General features: G+C 43.8%; 1 long non-coding RNA gene across 1 annotated transcript; it reads left to right on the top strand.

The window, feature by feature from the left end:
* Positions 1 to 1302: 1302 nt before the first annotated feature.
* LOC149983149 (uncharacterized) lies at positions 1303 to 2666 on the top strand. Its single transcript, XR_016495842.1, has 2 exons — positions 1303 to 2069; positions 2142 to 2666. It is a non-coding gene; the product is annotated as an uncharacterized LOC149983149 (long non-coding RNA).
* Positions 2667 to 11253: the final 8587 nt, after the last annotated feature.

The following is an 11253-nucleotide window of genomic DNA, read 5'->3' as shown; positions in this document are numbered from 1 at the left end:
AGTATGGTTTTGATGCGCCTCGGAGGAGAGAGATCCAATTTTGTAGTGAATAGGCCTACTTTAAGTAGCTTTAGGCGTAGTTGCTGGAATCGAAGGAAACTTGGAGGACATTGGACTTAAAAAATTTGAGTGATTTTAGTCAATTAGCCAACATATCAACAATATCATATTTAGAGTTAGCAATCTAAGGATTTTAAGTTCCAACTTCCGCGTGTGGTGAATAATACAAGATGGCTGAACATTTTCTGAAGAGGCGAAAAAATGTATCTGATAATTCAGTTTTGTTTTCTCTTTTGACAGGTCGCACATCAAAATGTCGGATCTCCCGTTCCCTGGATATGTTACTTATAGGCGACCAGAGTCCTGCCGGCAATGTAAAGTACCTGCCCATAAAATATATATGTTTATCGTTGTGTGTTATTATCGGAACAAAAATAGTTTAATGTTTTGAAAATATGGATTGGTGTGTGTTTTTTGAGAAATTAGCACGTTACCAAAATAATGGCTGCTGAATTTAGTCTTGTCTTTTGTACACATGGCTCTACTGCAACTCATTAATTTAACTAATTGACTGGTCAACTCATTCATTCATTTAACTAATTGACTGGTCAACTCATTTATTCATTTAACTAATTGACTGGTCAACTCATTTATTCATTTAACTTATTGACTGCTCAACTCATTTATTCATTTAACTAATTGACTGGTCAACTCATTCATTCATTTAACTAATTGACTGGTCAACTCATTTATTCATTTAACTTATTGACTGCTCAACTCATTTATTCATTTAACTTATTGACTGGTCAACTCATTAATTTAACTAATTGACTGGTCAATTCATTTATTCATTTAACTAATTGACTGGTCAACTCATTCATTAATTTAACTAATTGACTGCTCAACTCATTTATTCATTTAACTTATTGACTGGTCAACTCATTAATTTAACTAATTGACTGGTCAACTCATTCATTCATTTAACTAATTGACTGCTCAACTCATTAATTTAACTAATTGTTAACTTAATCTAACAAGAGTAGGAAACATGTGCGAGGCTGTAGTCTAATTCTGTGTGTGGATTACGGTGGAATATTATCAACGAGGAAAGAAAGCTATAGATTTAAACTATTTGGATCAATAAATCAAATCAAATGTTATTTGTCACATGTGCCGAATACAACAGGTGTAAGTAAACCTTTTACAGTGAAATGCTGACTACAACAGGTGTAAACCTTTTTACAGTGAAATGCCGAATACAACAGGTGTAAACCTTTTACAGTGAAATGCTGACTACAACAGGTGTAAACCTTTTTACAGTGAAATGCCGAATACAACAGGTGTTTCTTACAATCCCTTATTAACCAACAATGCAGTTTTAATAGAAAATAAAGTGAAGTGACTGCGTAGATAATAAACAGAGAGTAGCAGCAGTGTAAAAGGGGGGGCAGCAATACAAATAGTCTGGGTAGCCATTTGATTAGCTGTTCAGGAGACTTATGGCTTCTGGGTAGAAGCTGTTAAGAAGCCTTTTGGTGCTCCATTACCGCTTGCCATGCGGTAGCAGAGAGAACAGTCTGACTAGGGTGGCTGGAGTCGTTGACCATTTTTAGGGCCTTCCTCTGACACCGCCTGCTATAGAGGTCCTGGATGGCAGGCAGCTTTGCCCCTGTGATGTACTGGGCTGTACGCACGACCCTCTGTAGTGACTTGCGGTCGGAGGCTGAGTAGTTGCCGTACCAGACAGTGATGCAACCAGTCAGGATCCTCTCTGTGGTGCAGCTGTAGAACCTTTTGAGCATCTGAGACCCATGCCAAATCTTTTCAGTCTCCTGAGGGGGAATAGGTTTTGTCCTTCCCTCTTCACAACTGTCTTGGTGTGTTTGGACCATGTTAGTTTGTCGGTGATGTGGACACCAAGGAACTTGAAGCTCTCAACTTGCTCCACTGCAGCTCCGGCGATGAGAATGGGGGTGTTCTCGGTCCTCCTTTTCCTGTAGTCCACAATCATCTCCTTTTGTCTTGATCACGTTGAGGGAGAGGTTGTTGTCCTGGCACCACACGGCCAGGTCTCTGACCTCCTCCCTATAGGCTGTCTCGTCGTTGAGGGAGAGGTTGTTGTCCTGGCACCACACGGCCAGGTCTCAGCCTGTAGGGAGGAAGTCAGTCTCATCGTTGATCAGGCCTACCACGGTTGTGTCATCGGTAAACTGAATGATGGTGTTGGAGTATCTTTGAATACATCCTTAGAGGAACTTACTTTTTTAACTTGCTCTCTAAACGTGGATTCTACATGTAAAATTGTTAGTGACAGCTATCAGTTTGAAATGTATTATTTCATGATTCACGTAGCCAAGGTTTGACCACAGACGGCTTTAAACCTGAAGGTCTGAACTTGCTTTTATTTTAGACTTTTTGCCCCAAATATTGTCTTTGTTTTGTTACTCTCATTTCTGTTCAATTTGGCAATTTTTAATTTTTATTTTTTTTAGATTTTCATGCAAATATTGTAATATATGCAGGAAAAACAATATGCACATTTCCCCACCAGGATAGAAGGTGGTGCATAGTGCTTGTAAACAACTTTTGTGGTTAAATTCCCATGTACTGAATAAAAAGTACAAGGTAAATGGGTTTCCAATTCATTAAATACAGGTTAACCCTTGTGTGGTATTCATTGTTTTGGTTATTCACCCAATGGGTCTGATGGACCCGCGAACAATACAGCCTTTACAATATACATAGATGTTGACATATCAATTACAAGCAATATAGACAGCATACATGGTTAATATTTGCCATTTACCTGCTAGATCATATTTATCAATACCAGCGCAATTTATTTTTGGGGAGAAAATGTGATTATTTTATTTTTTTCTAAACAAAAATCAATTATAATCAAGACATGGGAGGAATAAATCAGGTTTATTTATATTAACAAATGTAAATGAAATTAGGTTTTCACCACTACTGATGTTTACTGCTTTGTACTGAACAAATTGGAAGGACACATTTTACATACAGTATTTTTGGGGGGGAAATGATAAAAGAGCGTCGTCCGGGTTTGGACGGGGTCGGCTGTCATTGTAAATAAGAATTTGTTTTTAAATGACTTGCCTAGTTAAATAACGGTTAACTTAAAAAAGTAATAAAAAAAACTACAAGGCACTCTCATATAATATGAAGGAATGTGCCTACCTGATTTAGGAGACACATTTGGAAGTTGGGGCCAAAATGATTCGTAAAACCTTTCCTTGGTGTAAAATAGTCTGAAATAATTTAAAATGTATAAATTGATGGTTCGGATTACGTGATGCCAAGGTCATATTTTTCCATATTCTGTTCCAGTGTGGTTCAGATTCAAATAGATCTGCGGTTCCATACTTTTTTTTAATGGCTAGCTTTAGAATATGAGCTTTCCAAAGGTTGTTTATATATATATATCATAGAGGTAGTCCTTTCAGGAACCCAGATCATTTATTTATAAATCCCATCATTGTCTGTTTCGGTAGTTGGGATTCCTAAGAGAGTCCAGAGGCCGGCATGGCTGACCTAAGGTGTAAATATAAAAGAAGCCGCCTTGTATTGTGGAATGTTCTCAAACCATTACTGTCCATGATATCAGTACAGATTCCACATTTGGACCAGTGTGGGGATGCAACAGTCCGTCCCCCATATCGCAAAGCATTATCTTGAAATATTGGAGTATGGGCATGCAATTTTGATTCACGGTGACATTGTTTTAAAATTTTGAGCCCAATAAAGCTTGTGTGAGTAACAATAGGACCAAAGCCAAGTTTACGGTGGAACATATCAGTGAATCCCGCCTCTTCTAGGGCAATAGGAGAAGCCATAGTTCTTTCTATACTCAGCCAGGGGGGCAGAAGAATCATGTTGAAACCAATTTTAGGATGGGACGAAATGCTAGAGCCTGGAAATACAATTTAAAGTTTGGAACGGATAGTGTTCCTCTTTGTAAGTTTGTTCATTTAATCTGGAGTCGTTCACCTTGCCGTATACATTTTGAAACCGCACTATGTAATTTATCTCAATAGCCAGAAGGGGGAGACATGGGAAGCATTGAACTACAGGAATTCAGCTGTGGAGATTTATATTCATTTTGACAATAGATTTTCTGCTTGTTAAAGCAACTGGGATGTTAGTCCATCTACTGAGGTCGGATTGAATTGATTTAAGCGTTCTGTTCGTTTCTGGCTTTTATCTAAGGAAGGAAATATATCTTCTCCCAAATAGTAAAATGGGAAACGACAGGAATTCCATAAGAAGAGATGGAGTTCTCCATCAGGGTCTTGAGGCAGTAGACATGGACACCAGGTGGCAGTATAGTCCAGTTTAACATGGACACCAGGTGGCAGTATAGTCCAGTTTAACATGGACACCAGGTGGCAGTATAGTCCAGTTTAACATGGACACCAGGTGGCAGTATAGTCCAGTTTAACATGGACACCAGGTGGCAGTATAGTCCAGTTTAACATGGACACCAGGTGGCAGTATAGTCCAGTTTAATATGAGAAGACACCAGGTGGCAGTATAGTCCAGTTTAATATGGACACCAGGTGGCAGTATAGTCCAGTTTAACATGAGAAAACGCAATAATCAGTAGTAGGACAGAAGTTGAAAAGACTCTGCCTTCCTGACACTTTTCCCCTATGACCATGTTCAGTCTGATTTTGTGTTTTTCTGCTTCTAGGTGAATGATTTGATCAGTATTTTACATATTCACACATCTGTGATTGAAATACATTGTTATTGACACTAAAGGGAAAGTTTTTTTCAATGATCTGCAATGTTGATATCTTCATGAGAAACTTTTAAGTGCCTTTTTATTTGTATTTATATGTTGCTCTACTGCTCTTCTAGGAGCTGACATGAATAAGTCAAGTCAATCAAGTCTATGTATCTACAGTACCAGTCAAACGTTTGGACACACCTACTCATTCAAGGGTTTTTATTTTTTACTATGTTATACGTTGTAGAATAATAGTGAAGACATCAAAACTATGAAATAACACATATGGAATCATGTAGGAACCGAAGAAGTGTTAAACAAATCTGAATATATTTAAGATTCTTCAAAGTAGCCACCCTTTGCCTTGATGACAGCTTTGCACACACTTGGCATTCTCTCAACCAGCTTCATGAGGTAGTCACCTGGAATGCATTTCAATTAACAGGTGTGCCTTGTTAAAAGTTGTGGAATTTCTTTCCTAAATGCGTTTGAGCCAATCAGTTGTGTTGTGACAAGGTAGAGGTGGAATACAGCCCTATTTGGTAAGAGTCCAAGCCAATATTATGGCAAGAACAGCTCAAATAAGTAAAGAGAAACAAGAGTCCATCATTACTTTAAGACATGATGTTCAGTCAATCTGGAAAATGTCAAGAACTTTGAAAGTGTATTCAAGTGCAGTCGCAAAAACCATCAAGCTCTACGATGAAATTGGCTCTCATGAGGACCAACACAGTGAAAAGAAAACCCAGAGTTCCCTCTTCTGCTGCAGAGGGTTAACTGCACCTCAGATTGCAACGCTCTAACCACTAGGCTACCTGCCAACCCAAGGATAGGTTGATTAGAGTTACCAGCCTCAGAAATTGCAGCCCAAATAAATGGTTCGCAGCGTTCAAGTAACAGACACATCTCAACATCAACTGTTCAGAGGAGACCGTGTGAATCAGGCCTTCATGGTCGAATTGCTGCAAAGCAACCACTATTAATAAGAAGAGACTTGCTTGGGCCAAGAAACACTAGCAATGGACATTAGACCGGTGGAAATTTGTCCTTTGGTTTGACGAGTCCAAATGTGATATTTTTGGCTCCAACAGCCGTGTCTTTGTGAGATGTAGAGTAGGTGAATGGATAATCTCCGCATGTGTGGTTCCCACCGTGAAGCATGGAGGAGGAGGTGTGTGGTTCCCACCGTGAAGAATGGAGGAGGAGGTGTGATGGTGTGGGGGGTGCTTTGCTGGTAACACTGTCAGTGATTTATTTAGATTTCAAGGCACAGCATTCTGCAGCGTTACGCCATCCCATCTGGTTTGCGCTTAGTGGGACCATAATTTGTTTTTCTACAGGACAATGACCCAACACACCTCCAGGCTGTGTAAGGGCTATTTGACCAAGAAGGAGAGTGATGGAGTGCTGCATCAGATGACCTGGCCTCCACAATCACCCGACCTCAACCCAATTGAGATGGTTTGGGATGAGTTGGACCGAAGAGTGAAGAAAAAGCAGCCAACAAGTGCTCAGCATATGTGGGAACTCCTTCAAGACTGTTGGAAAATTATTCCAGGTGAAGCTGGTTGAGAGAATACCAATAGCGTGCAAAGCTGTCATCAAGGCAAACGGTGGCTACTTTGAAGAATCTAAAATCTAAAATATATTTTGATTTGTTTAACACTTTTGGTTACTACATGATTCCATGTGTGTTGTTTAATAGTTTTGATGTCTTCAATTATTCTACAATGTAGAAAATAGTAAAAATAAAGAAAAACCCTTGAATGAGTAGGTGTGTCCTAACGTTTGACTGGCACTTCATGTGATGTGTTCAGTGAATCTACAAAGTGGCCTAATTTTTCAGTTAATGTCGTCATTCAAATAATGTGTACCATTTTAAGATTATGAATAAGGGAAGATAAATATGTGGGAAAGCTAGTTGTCTCTCGTCGAATGACAAGAAACACTTCCCTGAAGAATCCCGTACGTAATTCCCTCTCCTATTAGTAGTACTGTTGACCATTTACCAACGAAGGAGCGTAAGGCTTCGGCTACCGAACTTCGACTTGCCTCAATAAAATAAATGTGTGCGTGAACAGCTGAGAAGAACAAAAACAGCTGAACAAACAAAAACATCACAAAATGCTGTATTATAAGCATGAATGCTTTTGATTGGGAAGCAGGCGATAGGCTTGACTGTCTCATTGTTCCCAGTTGGAAAGAGGCGATAGGCTTGACTGTCTCATTGTTCCCAGTCGGAAAGAGGCGATAGGCTTGACTGTCTCATTGTTCCCAGTCGGAAAGAGGCGATAGGCTTGACTGTCTCATTGTTCCCGGTCGGAACGAGGCGATAGGCTTGACTGTCTCATTGTTCCCGGTCGGAACGAGGCGATAGGCTTGACTGTCTCATTGTTCCCGGTAGAACGTTTGTTTTACTCCATGTGTAAGTCTGTGTCGTTGTATGTGTCGAACTGCTTTGCTTTATCTTGGCCAGGTCGCGATTGTAAATGAGAACTTGTTCTCAACTAGCCTACCTGGTTAAATAAAGGTGAAATAAAATAAAATAAATAAAAAATTGTTCCCAGTTCCCACTCATTGTTCCCGGGCGGTACGAGGCGACAGGCTTGGCTGTCTCACTGTTCCCGGTCGGAACGTGGCGACAGGCTTGGCTGTCTCACTGTTCCCGGTCGGTACGAGGCGACAGGCTTGGCTGTCTCACTGTTCCCGGTCGGTACGAGGCGACAGGCTTGGCTGTCTCACTGTTCCCGGTCGGTACGAGGCGACAGGCTTGGCTGTCTCACTGTTCCCGGTCGGAACGTGGCGACAGGCTTGGCTGTCTCATTGTTCCCGGTCGGTACGAGGCGACAGGCTTGGCTGTCTCACTGTTCCCGGTCGGAACGTGGCGACAGGCTTGGCTGTCTCACCGTTCCCGGTCGGAACGTGTCGACAGGCTTGGCTGTCTCACTGTTCCCGGTCGGTACGAGGCGACAGGCTTGGCTGTCTCACTGTTCCCGGTCGGTACGAGGCGACAGGCTTGGCTGTCTCACTGTTCCCGGTCGGTACGAGGCGACAGGCTTGGCTGTCTCACTGTTCCCGGTCGGAACGTGGCGACAGGCTTGGCTGTCTCATTGTTCCCGGTCGGTACGAGGCGACAGGCTTGGCTGTCTCACTGTTCCCGGTCGGAACGTGGCGACAGGCTTGGCTGTCTCACCGTTCCCGGTCGGAACGTGTCGACAGGCTTGGCTGTCTCACTGTTCCCGGTCGGTACGAGGCGACAGGCTTGGCTGTCTCACTGTTCCCGGTCGGAACGTGGCGACAGGCTTGGCTGTCTCACTGTTCCCGGTCGGTACGTGGCGACAGGCTTGGCTGTCTCACTGTTCCCGGTCGGAACGTGGCGACAGGCTTGGCTGTCTCACTGTTCCCGGTCGGAACGTGGCGACAGGCTTGGCTGTCTCACTGTTCCCGGTCGGTACGAGGCGACAGGCTTGGCTGTCTCACTGTTCCCGGTCGGAACGTGGCGACAGGCTTGGCTGTCTCACTGTTCCCGGTCGGAACGTGGCGACAGGCTTGGCTGTCTCACTGTTCCCGGTCGGAACGTGGCGACAGGCTTGGCTGTCTCACTGTTCCCGGTCGGAACGTGGCGACAGGCTTGGCTGTCTCACTGTTCCCGGTCGGAACGTGGCGTCAGGCTTGGCTGTCTCACTGTTCCCGGTCGGTACGAGGCGACAGGCTTGGCTGTCTCACTGTTCCCGGTCGGAACGTGGCGACAGGCTTGGCTGTCTCATTGTTCCCGGTCGGAACGTGGCGACAGGCTTGGCTGTCTCACTGTTCCCGGTCGGTACGAGGCGACAGGCTTGGCTGTCTCATTGTTCCCGGTCGGAACGTGGCACGCCAGTTTACTCATATGGAGACTGAGGAAATCACTCTGTGTATATCTTATATTGGCTATGAATATTTACTTAGGAATGTGCTGGTTGGAACAGACATAACTGACATAGTTTAACCCTGCCTCAGTAGTATACCGTCCTCGTGCTCCAAGAGCACGGGCAATGAGTCACCGTCAATTAGTCATTGTCATAAAGCTAGCACACACACAGCTACTGAATGTCAGCTACACTGACTCCTGGCCAATCCAACGGCGTGTGCACCTATACATAAAATAGAACACAATTTGACGTCTTTCCATTGGCTGTTATCCCAGATCCACCTGTTTCCACGTCTCTATAGGAAACCACCATATGTAAAACCTTGATGAAACTCATCCTATGTTGATTTTCCAGGCAATCTTAAAAAGCCACAATCTGTCATTTTTGTTTTTTGAGCCAAACAAAACGTCAGATTTTGAGAGTACAATCAATAAATGCCATATGTTTGTTCCTGATGATAAAACTTCTAGATAGTATGAAGATGATAGATGCATGTCAGGCCAAACCGTATCATGTGAAATTCGGTAAGTAGCATTTTAAAATCATTTGAGGAAGCATTCTAGTCGTGACAAGGCCCTGACTTTCTTCTGTTGCCAAACCAGACGTCTCTTGTTGCTCCAGAACTATTTATTTGTTCCCGAGGCTGTGGGCTGGATCCAAGATTATGACTGGGAATCTGAAGTGACTTGTCCATCTCTGTTCCTCTGAGACCCAGACATTCACTGTGTGTGTGTGTGTGTGTGTGTGTGTGTGTGTGTGTGTGTAACAGAGCAGTTCTTCGTGCTTTGATCAGGCTAACGGAGGGAGAAAGTAGACAGACAATGGGACACATTTGAATGAGAGTAACAAGACTCATAGGTCTTCTAACCTGGTGAGAGAGAGAACACACTGCTGTCAGTCTACATTCTGCCTTGGTCTCTTCCACCATGCCGAGGTGCTGTATAATACCTTGAGGTATGTAACATATAGCCTGGGTGAGCACAGTGTTCAGCCTGGTTTAACCAGGCTAAGTTACGTCAACAACCAGGAGGATTCACATCAGTGCCAAAAACCAGCTTCTAAACCAATAAGGACGCTTGAGCAACGGTGCCACTCCTCTGTCCCGTCTCATGGTTGGTTTGCTTTCTCCCAGGGTAAAATGTCAGGCAACTCCAAATGCACATAAATCAGCTGTTCCCACGCCCTGCTGTTCATCTTGGTGTGGCTCCTCTTGGCCCTTCTGACCGACAGCCAGGGTCTGTGTCCCTAAGGGCCCTGGTGAAAAGTTGTGCCCTTAAAAGGGTGTCATTTGGGGGCGCAGTCGGGGTTTGTGGGTCCTGGGCTTGTGTTCATAAAGCCTCTCAGAGTACCTCCTTTTTTTAATGTGTTATTGATTTAAAAGGTTAAACGGATCCTAGATCAGCACTCCTACTCTGGCCAGCGCCTGGTTCCCACAAGCAGTAAGTATTGAAGCATTTAACCAAATGGCAAATGTCCATCCATTCATTCACCCACGCTCTAGTCTAAAGCTCTGTTAACAGGGCAGTAAGACACGTCTGAACACAGCTGCCTGCCGACTGAGAGTCTGGAACACCACAGTGAACTTTTCCCCAAATGGCACCCTATTCCCTACATAGTGCACTACATTTGACCAGGGCCCAATGGCACCCTATTCCCTACATAGTGCACTACCATTTGGGAACCAGCCTCTGGCTCCACCATCAATCCACAGCTCTCTTCCATGGTCACAAATAAGGTACTATGGTCACCCAGCCAAGCAGTGACTGACTGTAGAGCATGATGCATTGGCTTAAATAAACTACACGGGTCATCAAGTACTGTAATGTATTCCAATAGTCCAAGTGTGGATAAGTGTAAGCCTAAACACACACACACACACACACACACACACACACACACACACACACATACACACACACATATACATACACACACACACACACATATACACACACACGCACACAGTGCGACCTCATGCGTCAGCATGCTTCAGTTCGGCTGGCACCGAACCGAACGAGTCGCACACTCCCTTAAAAGACCTATGACCGATGCTTCAAAAACTTGAAAAAAGATCATCTCTACTGAACTGTTTTGGCTGGGAAGCACGCGGAAGAAAGACAACTCTACTGAACTGTTTTGGCTGGGAAGCACGCGGAAGAAAGACAACTCTACTGAACTCTTTTGGCCGGGAAGCACGCGGAAGAAAGACAACTCTACTGAACTGTTTTGGCTGGGAAGCACGCGGAAGAAAGACAACTCTACTGAACTGTTTTGGCTGGGAAGCACGCGGAAGAAAGACAACTCTACTGAACTGTTTTGGCTGGGAAGCACGCGGAAGAAAGACAACTCTACTGAACTCTTTTGGCCGGGAAGCACGCGGAAGAAAGACAACTCTACTGAACTGTTTTGGCTGGGAAGCACGCGGAAGAAAGACAACTCTACTGAACTGTTTTGGCTGGGAAGCACGCGGAAGAAAGACAACTCTACTGAACTGTTTTGGCTGGGAAGCACGCGGAAGAAAGACAACTCTACTGAACTGTTTTGGCTGGGAAGCACGCGGAAGAAAGACAACTCTACTGAACTGTTTTGGCTGGG

Source organism: Oncorhynchus mykiss, chromosome 5, assembly GCF_057628025.1.
Source record: "Oncorhynchus mykiss isolate SJ-2025 chromosome 5, ASM5762802v1, whole genome shotgun sequence".
NCBI classification, from domain to species: domain Eukaryota; kingdom Metazoa; phylum Chordata; class Actinopteri; order Salmoniformes; family Salmonidae; genus Oncorhynchus; species Oncorhynchus mykiss.
This window is presented reverse-complemented; position numbering and strand designations above follow the sequence as displayed.